Below are 19,870 nucleotides of genomic sequence, written 5' to 3' on the forward strand. Positions count from 1 at the left end.
GGTTCTAATTTTGGCCCAATTCAGCATGTTACTTGATGATACGCTGCGCCTCATATGCAGTTGTTTACTAAAGAAAGTAAACAACTGCATATGTTAGAAATCTGAAAATGCATTAGTATTAAGTTGTATGTATGGTGGGTGCAGGAATAAATAGGAGAAAGAGAATATCTCTGATGGGCTGAGACCATGATTACTGATGTGACTTCAATCTTCCTGTGGTCTTCTGGTTGATAAGTAAATCCAATTGGAGAGAGAGAAAATGCACAAAGGGACATAATAAAGCTGTGAAATGTAGGTCTGAAATCAAACGGGGAACGCTGAAAATACACAACAGATCAGGCAGTATCTGAAGAGAGAGCAAATGTAAGTTGATAGTACAAATGGGCAATCTTGGAGTAATACCAAGATAAAGATAAGATAAATTATGTGATAAGATAAGGCAAGTTATGTGATATTGTTGAATTCAATATTGAGGCCCAGAAGGAAAATTAAGTCCTGTCCTTCAAATTTATGTGAAGCTTAATTGGTAAGATACATTGAGAAGTTAGAGCGGAAATGGGATGGAGAATTAAGGGAACAGGTAAATGGAAGTTCAGGGCCATACCTGCAGACAGAAGATAGGTATCTTGCAGAACAGTTTCCTAATCTACCTTCAGATTCTTCGATGTAAAGGAGATCACACCATGAGCACAGTGGAAGAAGTGTGAGTGAATTGTTGCTTCATCTGGAAGGTTTATTTCAGTTTGTGGATGGCGTCAAGAAAAAGGGTAAGGAATCAGATGTTACATCTTCTGGTGGAGATGGAAGAGAAAAACAGAAAGGTGAAGACAGCAGTTCCTAGTGGTGAAAGGTAATTGAAGGTGGTAAAAACTGTAAAGGGAGACATTGAATGCGAAGACTCATGTGGTGGGAGATGACAAATAGTGGAATTTCATTGTTACTCTGCCTGCGAGTTGGGGCTGAGAGCAGAAATGAGGGTATTAGAGGAGATGCAGGTGTGAGCCGTATCAACTGTTGTAACAATCTGATTGGATAGTATGCAAAAAAACTTTTCACTGTACATGACAATAATAAACAATGTAGAGAAGACTGCACTGTGATCAACAAATGCAGTGCAGATTTGAAGAGGTTCAGGTGAATCTCTGCCTCACCCGGAATGGCTATATATGATAATGGATGGTGGTGAGATGTTGTGATGGTTGCCAGGGAAAGTGCAAGAGGATATGGAGAGTAGTCCACTTATCCCTTCTCACAGGGATGCAGAAAAGGGGAGAAGGGAAAATGTAATTGGTGGTGGGATTGCATTGGAGCTGTGGAAGAAGATGTATTGGATGCAGAGGGTGGAAGGCAAGGACCAAGGGAATTCAATAGAGAGAGTGGGAGGAAGATGCTCAGAGCAGGGTGAAAGAAAGGTTAGTTGAGACATCTGTTTGCATTTCTGGGCTTGTAATGGATATTGGTTGATAATCTAGCTAATTAAATCGGTAGATTAATTTATTGGTATAACAGAATAGTCTGGTCTCCATTTTAAATATGTTAGTAGCTTTATTGCTTCCGTTTCGGAGTAGTTTATTGTGCAATGACATTCCTTGTTCACATGAAATTCACAGAATAAACGGTATACGGTACTGATAAATAGAACAATAAAACAATGGCAAGTACACAACAGCAGAATGTTGCAAGATTGTTGTGCAAAAAAAAGTACAATAACGGAATAATCCAATGAGGTAGAGTTAAGAGTAAGAGGCAGCCTGCATCTCCTCTAATACCCTCATTTCTGCTCTCAGCCCCTCAACTCGCAGGCAGAGTAACAATGAAATTATCTTATCTTTATCTTGGTATTACTCCAAGATTGCCCATTTGGGAAGGAGGTGAGAAAGAGGTGATTGGTTCAGGAGTCGGATAGCAATTGGAAATAAGTTGTTAAGTTTAGATTTCCAGACTTTCAAGCTCGTGTATCCTCTTCAAGAAGGTAGAAGTGAGAAAAGGAATAGCCAGGCTGGCAGGCGTCTTTGACGATACTTCCAGCCTTCCTGATGCAATGCATGGTGAAGATGGACTGGATAGAAGGAAATTATGAGCCTGTGATGGACAGAGTTTTGTTCAGATTTTATATAATTTCCCCTAAAAAGACAAATTGAATATACAATCGTTGTTTGCCAATTTACAAATCTGGAATCCAGATGAATAGCTGGATTAGTTGCAACAACAAAATACTCTCTGAATGACGATCAGGCCGTAACTTACAAGGATCATTAAATGCCTCAGAGGGCGGTGGTGGCTGGTTCTCTGGATGCTTTCAAGAGACAGAGCTAGACAGGGCTCTTAAAGATAGCGGAGTCATGGGATATGGGGAGAAGGCAGGAACGGGGTACTGATTGTGGATGATCAGCCGTTATCACATTGAATGGCGGTGCTGGCTCAAGGGGCTGAATGTCCTGCTCCTGCACCTATTGTCTATTGCCAAATAATTTCCCAGGGCCTATGATTGAATATTTAACTGTATCAAAATCTTCTCTTGGACCATCTCTACTCGGATTGATTTTTTCATGGAAGATGAAGAATGCATTGGTTCTGATCAACATTTAAAGTAAAGTGTTTCTTAAACTGTGTGGGAGCCGTGCGGGGCCACAGGGTCGAGTGGGATAGGGAGTGAGGGATGGAATTCCAGGACACATGACACAACTTATCTAAAGCCATGACTATCAGTGTATACCAAATGAGGTGGATATGAAAAACACCTCAGCCAGAGTAACGACAAGCAAAACCAGAAAAGGGAGGTGGCAGTTGTCTACTGAGCCCAAAACCTGAAACATGGAACATATGCCGATACAGCACAGAAACAGCCCCCTGCCCCCCACCCCCCTCATGTCTGTGAGTAAATTATGCAAAATTAAACTAATTCCTTCTGTCTGCCTAGGATCTATGTCCTTCCATTCCTACATATCTATGTGCCTATCTAAAAAAAATGCCACTGTTAGACCTCTTGCAACTACTCAAAGGTGAAAAAATTATCAACCTCTATTGAAACAGTGTGCTCTCGAGTAAAATATCACTCCCACCTCCACCCTGTCCAAGCATGAGAAGCTAGGCCCACTACTGAATGGAACAGAGTGTTTGTATGGGTTGTAATCATTAATCTTGTTACTAATTATGGAGTATGGGAGGTCAGCCAAGAGAGCTTAGGAAATACTCGGTAATGGAGTTTATGAACAGGTCAGCAGTAATTGGGCTGGAGTCCAAGTGCAATGGAGAACACTTATTTGCGACAGAAAGGATATACAGCTGGAAGTTTGAACAGGATACCAAATCTATGACTGTTCAACAGGGCACGTGATCAAGGGGGCGGATGGAATAAATGCCAAGAATACAAAGTTTTTGATGGCAGTTTGATATCTTATCATTGTTTAAATGGTGGAAAACCCAGCTCATCCAGGACAATATTAGAGGAACACTGTTGTTATCTTGTTATTGGAGGACTCAAACACAAGCAATGAAATACCATTGATGCTGAGATAAATGATTAAACAGTCAGATAAGTCCAAAAGCACCTGCAGTGCCGGCCAATAAGAAACAAAATTGTTAATCAATTAGAAATGTTGTAGAACATTGAATAGTACAGCACAAGAACAGGCGGCACGGTGGCGCAGCGGTAGAGTTGCTGTCTTACAGCGCTTGCGGTGCCGGGGACCTGTGTTCAATCCTGACGGGTGCTGTCTATATGGAGTTTGTATGTTCTCCCCGTGACCTGCGTGGGTTTTCTATGAGATCTTTGGCTTCCTCCCACACTCCAAAGACGTACAGGTTTGTAGGTTAATTGTTTTGGTATAAACCTAATTTGTCCCCAGTGTGTCTACGGTAGCGTAAATTTGGGGGAATCGCTTGTCGGCGCGGACTCGGTGGGCCGAAGGGCCTGTTTCTGTACCGTATAGGCTGTGGGCCGAGGAGCTTTATTCTGCAGTTTTGTGAACCAAGTCACCAAACTACATGACATTTTCACATATTGTGTAAAAATATTTATATAAATCACCCCTGAAACTCGATATAAAGAAGACTTGCACATTTTTATTAAATTAGAGAAAAACCGGAAAAATGTCGGGAATTATTTAGTCCAATCAAAGCACGTTTAACATTGAGTTGTCTGCCAGTTGGCCAATCACGCGCTTTGTTTCAGGCTAGCACACAACATGGCTGAGGGGGCTTCACAGATGCCTGTTTTACTGGAGATTCCGATTTGTTGTTCTGTGGAATAAATGTCGTGGAAACTTGCAGCAGGTTAATTGTATTTAGTGGGAAAAGCATTAAAAAGGCTGAAGAAAGTGCTGCGAAATGGATTATAGTGCAAGGAAGCCTTCAAAGTCCCTGCTGATGTGCTGGAACACAAAGAAGGCCCCCATGAATCAACTCTAACTGAAAGGTACAAAGTCTGAATTTATGAAAATCTATCTGTATGGACTTTAATTAATTTAATATAATGTGAATAAATTCATTCATTCATTCATTCATTCATTCATTCATTCATTCATTCATTCCTTATTCATTCATTCCTTATTCATTCATTCACTCACTCACTCACTTACTCAATCATTCATTCATGAAATTGAGGGCCTAAACTATAACACAGTCAATTAAATATTGTCACTAATGCCAGCGTGTTGTAGAGTAATAAGTCTTTAACAGCTAATCTCGGAGCTGCCTGCGAAAACTTACCGGGAAAAAGTGCTCCGATCGCGGGGCCTAGGTACTCGCGGTAAAGTGAAGCCGCGGTCTCAATTAATAAGCGGCCGATTCGCGATCGCGGAGCCATGGATCATCTCCGCGGGAGGGCGGGGGGGGGGGGGGGTAGGCTGTACATAGTGCCATCTGCAGCGGCCGTTTTCAGACCCCGATAACGGGAGTAAAACGGAGGGATATCGATCGCTATTTACCGCGAGTACCTATGTCCTGCGATCGGAGCACTTTTTCCCGGTAAGTTTTCGCAGGCAGCTCCGAGATTAGCTGTTAAAGACTTATTACTCTACAACACGCTGGCATTAGTGACAATGTTTAATTGACTGTGTTATAGTTTAGGCCCTCAATTTCATGAATGAATGAATGAGTAAGTGAGTGAATGAATGAATAAGGAATGAATGAATGAATGAATGAATTTATTCACATTATATTAAATTAATTAAAGTCCATACAGATAGATTTTCATAAATTCAGACTTTGTACCTTTCAGTTAGAGTTGATTCATGGGGGCCCTCTTTGTGTTCCAGCACATCAGCAGGGACTTTGAAGGCTTTCTTGCACTTTAATCCATTTCGCAGCACTTTCTTCAGCCTTTTTAATGCTTTTCCCACTAAATACAATTAACCTGCTGCAAGTTTCCACGACATTTATTCCACAGAACAACAAATCGGAATCTCCTGTAAAACAGGCATCTGTGAAGCCCCCTCAGCCATTTTGTGTGCTAGCCTGAAACAAAGCGCGTGATTGGCCAACTGGCAGACAACTCAATGTTAAACGTGCTTTGATTGGACTAAATAATTCCCGACATTTTTCCGTTTTTTCTCTAATTTAATAAAAATGTGCAAGTCTTCTTCATATCGAGTTTCAGGGGTGATTTATATAAATATTTTTACACAATATGTGAACATTTCATGTAGTTTGGTGACTTGGGTCACAAAATCCTATTTCTAGACACATTTTTGATGCTCGGCTCACAGCCTAGTATCTCTAAAAACTAAAACTAAAGAACAGGCTCTTCAGCCCACACAGACGAATAGCTGGATTATATGAAAGTCTTTATTTATCAAGAGAAACGGACATTTTCTTGGAGACCCTCTCAGTGGAATTTCCAAACTCCCAGTACTATTCGCTGCAGCCTCCGGATGTCGTGCTTGGTGGCTGAGCCAAACCAGACCATGGACTGGTTTGGCTCAGAACTTAAAAGACTCCACAGGTGTGACTGTGGTGTTGCTGATGGTGAGTGTGGTGAGGGGGAGGGGGAGCTCTCCTAAAGTCTGCAATCAATCCCACTGTCTTAAGAGCATTGAGCTCTAGGTTGTTCCGATGGCACCCTGACGCCAGCTGTGTCACTTCCTGACTGTAGGCAGATTCCTCCCCATCCTGGATCAGTCCAATCAGGGTTGTGTCGTCCGCAAACTTGAGAAGCTTGACAGAGGAGTCAGTGGAGGTGCAGTCATTGGTATAGAGGGAGTAGAAAAGGGGAGAGTACGCAGCCTTGCGGTGCTCCTATGCTGAGCGCCTGCGGATCCGAGATGTGCTTTCCCAGCCTCACATGCTGCTTCCTGTCTGTCATTCTATTATTCCTAAATATTCCACAACGCAGTATTGTTGACAATGAAGATGGTTATCTAGACAGATAGCAGGATGTTAATCAGTTGGGCATATGGAGTGCGGAATTGCAAATGGAGTTATATTTTGAAAAGTGTGAGATGTTGCATTTTGGGAAGGCAAACCAGGGCAAGAACTCCATAGTGGATGGTAGAGCTCTGGGAAATGTTGTAGCGAAGAGGATTCTAGGGATGGAAGTACACAGTTCCATGAAAGTGATGTCACAGATAGATAAGATGGTGCAGAAGGCTTTTGGCTTGCATCAGTCAAGGAACCGAGTTCAGAATTTGGGATGTTATGTTACAGTTGTACAAGACGATGATGAGGTTACACTTGGAGTATTGTGTTCACTTTTGGTCACCTTGCATTAGGAAAGATGTCAGTAAAAAGGAAAGATTGCAGAGAAGATTTACGAGGATGTTGCCAGGTATTGATTGAGAGCCTGAACTATAGGGATAGGTTGAGCAGGCTAGGATTTTATTTCTTAAAGCGGATGAGACTGAGGGGTGATCTATTAGAGATGTGTAAAATAATAGAAGTAATATATTGGGAGAGTTTTTCACATAATAGGGGAATCAGGAAGTGAAAGTCAAAGGTTTAAGGTGAGAGGGGAAAGATTTAATAGAAACTTGAGAGGCAAATTTTTCACAGAAAGAATGATTGGGTATATTGAGTGAGCTGCTGGAGGAAGTAGTTGTGGTGGGTACAATAAAAAACATTTGAGAGACATTTAGACTGATATATGGATAGGAAAGATTTAGAAGGATATGGGCCAAACGCAAACAAATGGGACTGGCTTAGATGGGACATCCTAATCAACTTGGACGAGGTGGGCCGAAGGATGTGTTTCTGTGTTGTATGATTCTGTGACTCTGACTCAATGCCCCACAAAATGTTGTAAACTTCTATAAGGTCTCCCCATACCCAATGAGAATAAACCCAACGTATCCAATATCACAGAGAAACAAACTGAATATTTCATCAAAGCTCTATTCTATAAATAACACAAAAAAAGATATTATGCAACAAAATGCACACCAATATTTTTAAGGATATGTTTTAGTGAAGTGGAAAGTGTGGTTTTCATATGTAATTGTAAGTAATTTGTATGTAAGTGAATCATCTGTGCATATGTGTAGGAAGAAACTGCAGATGCTGGTTTACTGTGTAGATAGACACAAAATGCTGGAGTAACTCAGCGGGTCAGACAGCATCTCTGGAGAAAAGGAATAGGTGACGTTTCAGATCGAAAGCCTTCTTCAGACTGAGTCGGGGGAGAGGGAAAATAGAGGTTTTTAATGTTTCAGAACAAATCAGAGCCGGCACTGATGTCCAAGGAAAGGTGGAGCCCACAATGATCCATTGTTGGCTGTGGAAGAGGTGATAACAAAGGGATATATGGATGTGAACAGTGGAACTGGCAGGATGACTCAGGTGGGGGGGGTAGGCGGAGAGAGAGGGACTGGAGGAGTTACTTGAAATTAGAGAAATCAATATTCATACTGCTGGATTGTAAGCTGTCCAAGCAAAATATGAGGTGGTGTTCCTCCAATTTGAATGTGACCTCACTGACTAGAAGAGACTCAGGACACAAAGGTCAGTATAGGAATGGGAAGGGGAGTTAAAATGTTTGACAACCTGGAGATCTCCCCTTCCCATACTAACATTTCTGTCCTGGGCCTCCTCCGCTGTCAGAGCGAGGCCACACGAAAATTGGAGGAACAGTGCCTCATTTTGTTCAGTTAATGTCTTCTGTAATAACCCAGCAAAATATCCCATTCATGTATTTAGTAATTTTCCTTTCCAAATTCATAACTGAAGCTGCTTCCTGATGGAAAATTTATGTATTTGTTACCTTGTGTATTCTATCTGTGTCTGTACCTTTAAGGTAATTACTTGCACGACTAGAAGTTGTTTTGCAAAATCGCTTACCGAAACTGCCTAGGACGCAAGTAATTAACGGATCTCAGTCGCGTGATTAGGAGTAATCACATAGCGTGCAGAACCGCTAATCTTGCGCCGGTGAAACATTCTGCAACTATCTGTTATTTCCTTTCGCTCCGAGCGACTTATCGGTTGCCATCGTCTCGACGCTCTTTGGTTTCAATCAGTGTATAAAAGAGATATGTTGCAGCATTAGCACAGGGGGACTCGTACAGACTCCTGTGCTCTGTATGACTCTCTCTCAATAAAGTGCGTTCAGTTGTACCTCAGTTTTTGTAATAGTCGTCTGTTGGAAAATTTCTAACACTTCCATCATACTTTTACACACTGTGTTCAAAGAGCATTCAACGCAGCATAAAAACATTGCCATCTCATAACAAAATACAATACAATACAATACAAATTTATTGTCATTTGAGCCTCAGTGAGACTCAAACGAAATTTCGTTTACACAGCCATACAAACAAAGACAATGTCCTACAGACATACACACAATTAAATTCACACAAACATCCATCACAGTGAACCCACTGTGATGGAAGGCAAAGTCTTTTCTCTCCCCTGCTCTCCATGTCTCTCCCGATGTCCAAGCCCCAGGCGGGTGATGATAAGTCCCACGGCCATTTTAGGCCGCGCGGGGCGATTTACGGCCCCGCTCCCGGTCTGAAAGTACAAGGTTGGAACCCCCACGGGCGATGGTGAGTCCCACGGCCATGAAGCCGCGCCAGGTGATGTACGGTCCCGGTCCGGGTCGTTCCAACCCCGCGACACGGGCTGGAGAAGTCGCGTTGCGGGAGCTCCGGGAAGCGGTCTCTCTCTCCCCCCGGACCCGCGAGCTCCCGATGTCCCAGTCCACCGGACCTGCGGCTGCGTTGCTGGAGCCTCCGAGCCCCAGGAGTCGAGTCGCAGCAGCGAGTCACCACCGCTCCCCACGTTCCGAGGCCGGCCAGCCCCACGATGGTGAGTAGTCCGCAGCTCCACAGCTCCGCAGTCTCCCGAGCCCCCGGGTCGTTCAGGTTGGAGGCCGCTCCACGGTGCTAGGCCCCAACGACAACGGAGACCCGACAGGGAAAAGGTCGGGTCTCCCAGACAGGGAAGAGATTTAAACAGTTTCCCCCTCCCCCCCCCTGCCCCCCACATATACACATTTAAAACTAGTATTAAAAAACACCAAACACTACATTTAACTAGACAAAAAATAAAAAAAAAGACAGACAGGCTGTAGGGGCCGCTGCAACGGGTGAGTACTGCAAAAGGACAGTATGAAAGAAAACCATCCAGCTTATGCACAATATCGCAGCGATAGAGATGCTGCTTCACAGGGCCAGAGACCCCGGTTCGATCCTGACTATGGGTGCTTTCTGTACGGAGTTTGTACGTTCTCCCTGTGACCATGTGGGTTTTCTCTGGGTGCTCCATTTACTCCCACTGCTGTCTGTAAATTGCAAATTGTCCCTAGTGTCCAGAATAGTGTTTGTGTACAGGGTGATCGCTTGTCGGCGAGGAGCCGGTAGGTGATTCCTTCCTCCACTCACTGTTTTTATATGTTAACATTAAGGGTTTTCATTGTTTATACCCATTCATAAGTTTAACTTTAAAATATATTTTACATTTTAATAATGTTTATAATGTTTCTGTTATTTAATAGATTTTTTTGGTAGTTCTTAAATATTCTTAAAAGAAATAGAAATACAAGGTTAATTGACTGTTGTCCATTCAAGGCCTTGGCTAACATAAGCTGGCTGTCAATGCCAATTTTTCAGTTGTTTGCTGAGCAGTGCTTGTTCTGGCTCGTGTCCTTGATCTTTTCAAATGATGCCAATAACATGCACAGGATTCTGGCACTGTGCAAATTTTTTTCCACAGAGCATCGGGTTACTGCAGTCAGAAAATTGACAGACAAACTCTGCAAAAAGTTAGTTTGTAATTTTGGTGAATGAAGGCGACTTGATTTCATGTTGAATTTTGGTGAATGAAGGCAATTCTGCGATTCAGAAATCCTGGCCCATTGAATTTTCTTTATGAATGTTACCATTTTTCTTCTTTATGATTACAAAATGGTTACATTTATTGCTAAAATGCCAGGAGTATTGATCAAGCAACACAAAATCAAATCCAACCTAACAAATGGAGAATTTAAAATCAATAAATACACCAAAATCAATAATTAAAAACCAAAAGGCAATGTTAGTAAAAAGCAAACATGAAACTTCTAGATTGCAGTTAAATGATCATCTGGTTCATAATTATCCTTCAGGTAGTGTATCTGTCACCTTACTCCTTCTGATGACACTTGACTCCACACACACCAAAATCAATCAGTTCAAGTGGACGATATCTGTCATCTTATCAGTGTCCTGTCAATGAACAATAAACGAGGTTACAAGTCCAGGTCACAATGACTCGCAATGTAAAAATTAATTTCTTCATATTTCTTCGCAGGTCATAATTCTTCTGTCACTAGAAATACTTAATTTATTAAAATATCACAATTAAACTTCCTCGTATTTCCTTGATATCTAAGCATCTCACAGTTTTCCTTCCGCTGGGATTTGATTATTTAAACTAACTAATGACTTTATTGTTGAGAAGTAAGACCAAGAAACAGCGTATAGTCCTATGAACGTACCTCACTTCCTGATCCTGGCCTCCTCCACTTTGAAGACAATGACAATAAATTAAATCATATGAAATCAAATCAAATACCTTTATCTGTCATTAATACAGATTGAGCAGTTTTGGCCCCAGCATTTTACTCTTTAACATATCATTGGTTGCAGTCTGCAAATCTGAAAATGATCCGTTTATCTTAACCTCTGTTTTCTGTGTCTTTTCCCATGACCAATTTTCAAAACTAAAGTATCACTCTCAATGGAACAAGCTTTTAACTTGTGCAGTTCCCTTTAATGTGGTATCTTATCAATTGCTTCAGGAACTCCATATATACTATGTATATTGGTACCCATTTATTCACCTGGCACATGGGGATCATGACAGAAGCCTCCTCTTGGCGATCCCTGGAAACGACGACACGATGCACTTTGTGACGGGTCGGACGACCAATTCTGTCAACATGTTGGACAATGACAGAAGCCAACAGCGAGCTATACGTCGTCTGACACACGAGCAAAAGAACCTGGCTCATTGCATTCTTAATGAACAACTGCAATAAATTTATCAAATACAATTTCTCTCTCATGAAACCTCTTCTGTATTATGCTATGATTTTCTCAATATCCTGCCATTACAGAAAAAAAAATCATTCTCCTTTATCTTTTAACCTGTAATTGGTATGCCTTTAGTGTCTTCTGGCATGGACAAATATGAAATAATAGTTCAAAGGTTCAGAAGTGTAATTTTCCATCATCGATGTATTCACCCTTTTATTGCCCTCATCTTATTTTGATATATTTGGATGAAATCTTCCTGTTCTTCAGAGTTTTCAGGGTTTTTTTCTTCCAAGCTCTCTATTTTACCCTCATGATTGTTTATGTTATCCTGTACTCATTTCTAAAATGTTCCCAATCTTGATCCAATTACATTTGCCCTGAATGAAACATCCTTCTCTGTAAGTGTTTATTTCTCTATGGGATACAGCTTCATTAAGGATTATCAAATATTTCTTTAAATGTCTGCCACTGTTTATTCCCTAAAATAAATTTTAATATGTTTTCCTAATCCACCTGAGCCAACTCTGCCTTCATACCAAAAGAAGTCCCCTGACTCTCATTTAATCTTCCTTCAGAATCGCAGCATCAGTCTCATCACCTATTTGTCAAAAGTTCCACAGTTCCCTGTAACCATGAAAAAACGATTCTAAGGTCACTGTCAAATCTCTCTTATGGGATGCACATGCTGTTCCATTCAACTATTGAGAGCTGGTCCTTCTGCCATCATGCAGTCCACTCTCAAACACTGCCAGAATTTATCTGCTTTATGTCAAGTTGCCCTTCTTCGCTCTTAAAAATATAGAGTTTGTCATTTGAATCCTGTTTATTCTTATTGGAACGCTCAATTCCACATTTATTTTGTCCTCTGGAAGCTTCAAGTTATTTCCTTTCAGAAAATGTGTTATGAAATTGTGAGAGTTGAAATCAAGAGATTGAAATTATTTTGCAACTAATTTGTGGTGCAGAGCCACCCCGTGGTAAGAATGCAGTAGGATTACCATATACCAAATTATATCAATCTCAGATTGATTGTCTTCATTAATATTGTTCGAAATATTTTCACTCTTTTTTATATTTGCAGGAGACCTCCTTTAAACGTTTTGCATGAAAGCAGCTAGCTTATTCTTTTATGTTTACTGAATGACTTCAATAGCATGTAAACAAAAATCGTTCTCACAGCAACAGTGATGCTAACAGTGAATCTGTTGAAACACGAAACCTGAGCTACCTACTTCAAACATAGCTGCAGTAAGAACAGTAATTCAACGAGAAACTCCACCAACTTCCAGCAGTTGATAGACAGAAAGACCTATACATATGTGAGCCTATTGATCACACGCAGCAAAGAATGTTGCTTATATTGAGAGATGTTTACTGAATGACTTCAATAGCATGTAAACAAAAAGACCTTTTCTTTGTCGGGTCTCCGTTGTCGTTGGGGCTGCAGCGAGGAGCGGCCTCCAACAGGAAGACCGGGGGCTCTGGTGCCGACTACTCACCGTCGCGGGGCTGGCCGAGTCCAGAGCGGGTGGAGCTGTGGTGGACGCTGCTGCGACCCGACCCCCGGAGATTCGGTGGCTGCAACTGCGGGTTTGGCGGACGGTAACACCGGGAGCCCGCGGGACCCTGGAGGGAGACCGCTTTTCGGGGCTTCCGCAGCGGCGACTTCTCCCGCCCGAGTTGCGGGGTTGAAGAGCTCCTGGATCGGGGCCTTACAGCACCACCCCGCGCGGCTTGGAATGGCCGCGGGTCTCTGCGAGCGCACGCCGGGGGCTCTAACACCAAGACCCGGTGTGCGACCTTGCATCACCCGGCGTGGCAATAATGGCCACGGGACAATCGCCATCGCCCGCCGGGGGCTTGACTTTGACTCTGACATCGGGGGGGGGGGGAGAGTGCAGTGGAGAGAAAAGTTTTTTTGGCCTTCCATCACAGCAATGTGATGGATGTTTATGTAAATTATGTTGTGTCTTGGGTCTATTTGTTTGTAATGTATGGCTGCAGAAACGGCATTTCGTTTGGACCTCAAGGGGTCCAAATGACAATAAATTGAATTGTATTGTATTGTATTGTATGTGCAAAAAGGACACTCATTTTTTTTCAAAATAAAAAACCCCAATAAGCCTACATGTAATACCTTACAATAACCATAAATAGATTCTCACATGTTAATTTGTGGGATAAGGAGAGGAGTGAGCAATAAGGAGGGATGTGTGTTAAGAGACACGGGAAGGGAAAGATGGAAAATAAAAGGGAAAAGGGCAACTAAGAGATGGGAGATGAGTTTATGGAGGAAGGGAAAGGAGCAGCATGGCTGGCTGGAGGATTGGAAGAGGGTGGGAGAAATGCATGCACACTGGGATGGGGTTGGGAGGGCATGGGAGAGAGGGAGGTAGAGTGGTACGGCTTGAAATTGGAGAATTGAATGTTCATACTGTTGTGTTGTAAGCTACCCAAGCAGAACGTGAAGTGCTGTTCTAAAAGTGTATGGGTGGGCTTACTCTGGTAATGGAGCAATAGACAGAAAGGGCAATTTGGGAATAGGAATGGAGTTAAAATGGTCAGCAACCCAGAGATCAAGCAGGCCTTTCCCCAACCTTCCTCTGCTGCACCACACTGGTGAGACCTATTTCCTGTAGACCACTTCCCATACCTCATGAGCCACCACTCAATGAATGCAAAAATCAATGTGGAAGATTGAATCCAAGGTGCCAGTGCAGTCCTTGGTTGATTGGGGAAATGGTATTTGGAGAACAAAAGCTCAGATGTGGTACTTATGGTATACTGGGTCAACAGTGATCTTTGTCTCCACTGTTTTTCAAGAAACTGAAAATACCACCAACGCAGCCTCGAATGGGTCAACATCAGAACCAACCTCTGGTACCATACAGCACAGGGGGGAAAAAACCTTTCTGCTTCTTTGCTTTACCTATCATGCCTTTGAACATCTATATAATTAAAAGTCTATTATAAAATGTTGTTGGTTTGAATATGAAAATGTGGTTGGTTTGAATATGAAAATGTGGTTGGTTTGAAAATGAAAATGTGGTTGGTTTGAAAATGAAAATGTGGTTGGTTTGAAAATGAAAATGCGGTTGGTTTGAACATGAAAATGTCGTTGGTTTGAACATGAAAATGTGGTTGGTTGAAAATGAAAATGTGGTTGGTTTGAAAATGAAAATGTGGTTGGTTTGAAAATGATAATGTGGTTGGTTTGTAAATGAAAATGCGGTTGGTTTGAAAATGAAAATGTCGTTGGTTTGAACATGAAAATGTGGTTGGTTGAAAATGAAAATGTGGTTGGTTTGAAAATGAAAATGTGGTTGGTTTGTAAATGAAAATGTGGTTGGTTTGTAAATGAAAATGTGGTTGGTTTGAAAATGAAAATGTGGTTGGTTTGAAAATGAAAATGTGGTTTGAAAATGAAGTTTGAAAATGAAAATGTGGTTGGTTTGAAACTGTGGTTGGTATGAAGCTGTGGTTGGTTTGAAAATGTGGTTGGTTTGAAGCTGTGGTTGGTTTGAAAATGTGGTTGGTTTGAAAATGTGCTTTGAAAATGTAAATGTGGTTTGAAAATCTATATAATTAAAAGTCTAATCTTGACTACGTCCGGTTTGTGCTGTATATTGATTTTAGAAAAAAACGAATTTGGTGGCCTTGCACCCTGCTTGAAGTGGCAGGATACTGCACTTGAGTTTGGTGGCCTTGCACCCTGCTTGAAGTGCCAGGAAACTGCGCTTGAGTTTGGTGGTCTTGCACCCTGCTTGAAGTGGCAGGAAACTGCACTTGAGTTTGGTGGCCTTGCACCCTGCTTGAAGTGGCAGGAAACTGCACTTGAGTTTGGTGGCCTTGCACTCTGCTTGAAGTGGCAGGAAACTGCACTTGAGTTTGGTGGCCTTGCACCCTGCTTGAAGTGGCAGGAAACTGCACTTGGTTTGGTGGCCTTGCACCTGCTTGAAGTGGCAGGAAACTGCACTTGAATTTGGTAACCTTGCACCCTGCTTGAAGTGGCAGGAAACTGCATTTGAATTTGGTGGCCTTGCACTCTGCTTGAAGTGGCATGAAACTGCACTTGAATTTGGTGGCCTTGCACTCTGCTTGAAGTGGCATGAAACTGCACTTGAATTTGGTGGCCTTGCACCCTGCTTGAAGTGGCAGGAAACGGCACTTGAATTTGATGGCCTTGCACCCTGCTTGAAGTGGCAGGAAACTGCACTTGAATTTGGTGGCGTTGCACCCTGCTTGAAGTGGAATTTCAAGGAATAGCCGTGAGTGAACTGCCAGCCCACCAGTCTTGAGTGAGTGAGCTGCCAGCACACCAGGCTTGCGTGACTGAGCTGCCAGCCCAAGAATCCATTTGCCCCACAATGTCCATACTAGCCCTCTGGAAACCAGTCCCTTCAGCCCACAACACCCATACTAGCGCTCCAGTAAGCCCCCCCCCCCACCCCTCCACTGGCCACCAATATTGGAATTGGTGGAAAGGTGGAATATTGCGTTGGGGGACCAGCCCTCCTGTGTGACCATGGGATCCAACGGGTCCCACTTAGTCTAGTATCTATTAAATATTAAAGATCATCAGAGAATCATAGAATAGATATAGCACATTTGACTCAATATGTCCGAGCTGGATCATTACCAGAATTACTCATTGCTTCCCCATTCCCTCAATACCTTTTCAAAGTTTTCCTCACCATGTATTTATCCAATTCCACGCTCGAAGACCTCAATGCAACTTGACTACATCACAGCTACAGCAATGCACTCCCAATCACATACTGTTTAAACAGGCTTTCCAAAACGAATTATATTCCATATTAATTTGTACCTGTGGCCTCTAATTAAGAAGGAAAGTAGTTAAGAAGGTAAACAGAATTTTAGCCTTTAACCAGGATGTTTCGTCACAATTCTATAGGGTGTTGATATACTACACACAGTTTTGATCCTTGTCTGAAAAACGGACATTAAAGCATTGGATTTGATTTGTCAAGCTATTTCCTGACATGAGAGGGTCGACTTATTAAGCAGCTAGACACAGGCTTGATTGTACTCATGTATAGTATAATCTGATTTAATTAGATAGCATGCAAACAAAAACATTTCACTGTACACGTGGCAATAATAGACTAAATCTACATTTCTTGGGGCTTCGAAGAATGTCTGAATAATTATTCATCTTATATGTTTGAATATTGGGGAGAGAATATTGATAGGGGCGAAGTTGAAGTATTTTCACCAGTGGGAGAGTCATGAACAAATGGACATTGTGAAGGTTATGTGGAATTGGCACAGTAGTTGTGAAAAGCTACTTTTATAACTACTAAACCAGGTTCGCTTCTTAATAAACAGACACCACACAAACTGTTTGGTGGACCAGTTCAAAACTTTACTTAACATCGGCCGATGGAAGGGAGCGAGAATTCCAGCTAAGTGACCAATATAGACACTTAACTGTGCTCAGCCACCTTCTCTGAACAACAGAATTACATTGCCTTAAATAGGGTTTTTTTTGGCCCCTTAGCACATTTCACAGACATTAGTCATGGTCAGAGGTACAGGAAAAGGTTTCCACAGAATGCATCACATCAAAGGCCTTTTGTTTACATAGTACAAGATAACATTGGTCATTTGGTTTACGACATTTTATCTTCACAGAGATCACCCTAGCTCTTTCGCTGCTTCCTCTCTGTCATTTGGTCCTTCATAAACATAGGCCATTTGGTTTATGGCATCTTACTTCAAAGATGTGACTAGCTCTTTCTCTCTGCTTGTCACTTGGGAGACAATGTTATAGGATTTATTATCTCACACACCCGCAACCTGAGGCAAGCCTAATTTGAGACTAAATATAAGCTGTAAGCTAGCCCAGAAGCCAATTTAATATCTTCTTATATTTTAACTAAAATTCAGCTTCATCATTCCATCCTTTTATCAAATTTTTGATAACTACAGTCCTTGCTGAGTACATACGAAAGACCATAAGCATCTCATCAGACAAATTAATAGTACACTAGTAACACAATCAATTCATAGTGGACAATCGTTCCACAAGTCCCTCCAAACATTTTAAATGGCCACCAACCTCCCCCGGACGTGACACTAAGATACTACCATAGGACAGGAAAAGGATCATAAAAATTGCTCAGCCTTTATTCGGCTTCGCTTGGAATTCCCCGTGTGCTGGTGTAACTGGTTCATGCTTCTCTTGTGTGGCACTGCATTTGCAACATAACAATGCCCTGTCACAAATATACTGTTTCCTAAAAATACACCAGTGCCTTGGTTGTGGCAAAAACAGGTAGATTTAACTGGCCTTTGCAGACCTCTTACTGTCTGTAGTCAGGGTATCTTTGCTGCGCTTGTCATGTTTGACTTCAATCTTGTTTAAAAGGAGGTGTGTACCATCCTTTAAATGTGGGTTAGTCCACAAGCTTGCCATTCTGAAGAAAGTTCAGTCCATGTGGGCTGGGCCACCCCAGAATAAAGGGAGCATCAATAGCCCATCGTCCTTGTTTCCACAAACTGTTCACAGTCAATCAAATGTATCCAGCGACGATGATCTTCAATCTTTACAGCAGTTCATGTTGTTAGCAACACTTGGTTGTTCTTTTCAACTACAGTCTCAATTTCTTCTTGTCCCAGCACCATCATCGTATAGCTTTTATGGCCTTGGTCACTGGTTTCCAGCAAAAACTCCTCCAACCTGGGAATGTAGATCTGGCAAGACATGGGTTAATTGCCGTCCATACATAATTAGTTAATTGCCCAGGGCCTGTAGGTGGCTTCCCCCCACTCTCCAGGGGGTGGACACAGCAGCTTTTCCTGTATCAATAAAAAGTTGTAATCTTGTTCCCAGCTGAGTTTCTCCAGCACTTTTGTCTTCCTTTGATCCTCCAGTATCTCCAGTTCCTTCTTAACACTTCCCTGTGAATTTATTCTTTAATTCGATTATATCCGAAGAGGCTCTCCCCACCTAATATTCAATTCTCCAAATATGTTCTCTTCCCCAATCTACTTTATCTTCTCACCTTTCATCCCTCATTGTGAGTTCCCTCAAACCCCCTTTTGTAAGTCATAAGACAATTTTTCATCTACCTTCATTTCCCTCAAACAGCCCATGCTTCAAAATCTTTTTGTTTGCTTGAAAACAGTAATCTTGCTTCATTTGCATTTTAAAAGACAACCTCTGTTATCATATCAAAACAATCTTTCCCAAAAGAACTCACTCAGAATCAGTAATCAATAATACATTTTCTTTTTCTCTGTAATTTTGACATTTCCAATCTCATTTAACACTTTAATCGGGATGAGTCTCTTTAAACTTGGTTCAAAAGATTTATAATCAACCAACACATTTTATCATTCGAGTATAGCTCCGCCCCCCATTCATGCCTGTTTCTTAATGGAGCACACCATAAACTGTCCATTTGCATTTTAAAGGACAAACTTCTTAAAGCGACACACAACTTTGCTCATTGCTTCGAATTTCACACATTACACATACAAAAAACATTGCTTTACAATCAGTACATATACAAAAACATTGTTTTACCAGCAGTATATAATATTTCATCTTCAAAGACGTCTCTTTGTAATTTACTTTCCCTTTTTCTGACAAGACTTCTGTTTACCAAAATCCTGGTTACCTAACCCTAATTGGACATTGATCCAGATCATGATTAGTCCGACTCCCCTTGATTTTTCAGTCTCCCTAGCTCTTTCCTCATTTCTCCATCAAATTTCCCTTCATCCCCAATTTTTTTATAACATAGTTGCCTGTCAGAAAAAGGATTTACCTCCAGGGTAATTTTGTTTTGCAATCCCCATTGACTCTTTCCACCATCCCAGATGCCTGTGGGTGGTGTATACAGTGAAATTGCTGTCGAATATTACAATGTGCACATTTTTCCTTATTAATAGTGGCAATAAAATGAGGACCATTGTCTGAACTTATGACAGTAGGTAGGCCAAACCTGGGATTACAACAATGTTACTGTAGTTTCAGCAGTATTATTAGTGGTTGGTAGAGCTTCACTCCACCTGCTAAATAATCTAAAATCACTAAGCAATATTTATAACACTGGGCCCTTGGCATTTCAATAACATCAATCTGTATGCATTCAAACGATCGTGATGGCATTGGCGTCACTGCTGAGGGTATCTTAATTGATTTGCCTGCATTACTTTGTTGGCAAATTTTACATTCAGAGGCCTGCCACCACGTTTCCTTTGTTATTCAATCATTCCCTCCTTACCAGCATGGGTAAGACGAGTAAAAATGTATCGAATACACCAACTTGTCCAAGCGGGGTGTGCTGAATCAATGGCACAGCCCTCTTGTTTCCATAGTTATTATTATATATGAGAGGCGTCCCTCTGTAATGTACATACCTCCTTCATGTTTAGCAGGACCGTTC

Source organism: Amblyraja radiata, chromosome 1 (genome assembly GCF_010909765.2).
Source record: "Amblyraja radiata isolate CabotCenter1 chromosome 1, sAmbRad1.1.pri, whole genome shotgun sequence".
Taxonomy (NCBI): Eukaryota; Metazoa; Chordata; class Chondrichthyes; order Rajiformes; family Rajidae; genus Amblyraja; species Amblyraja radiata.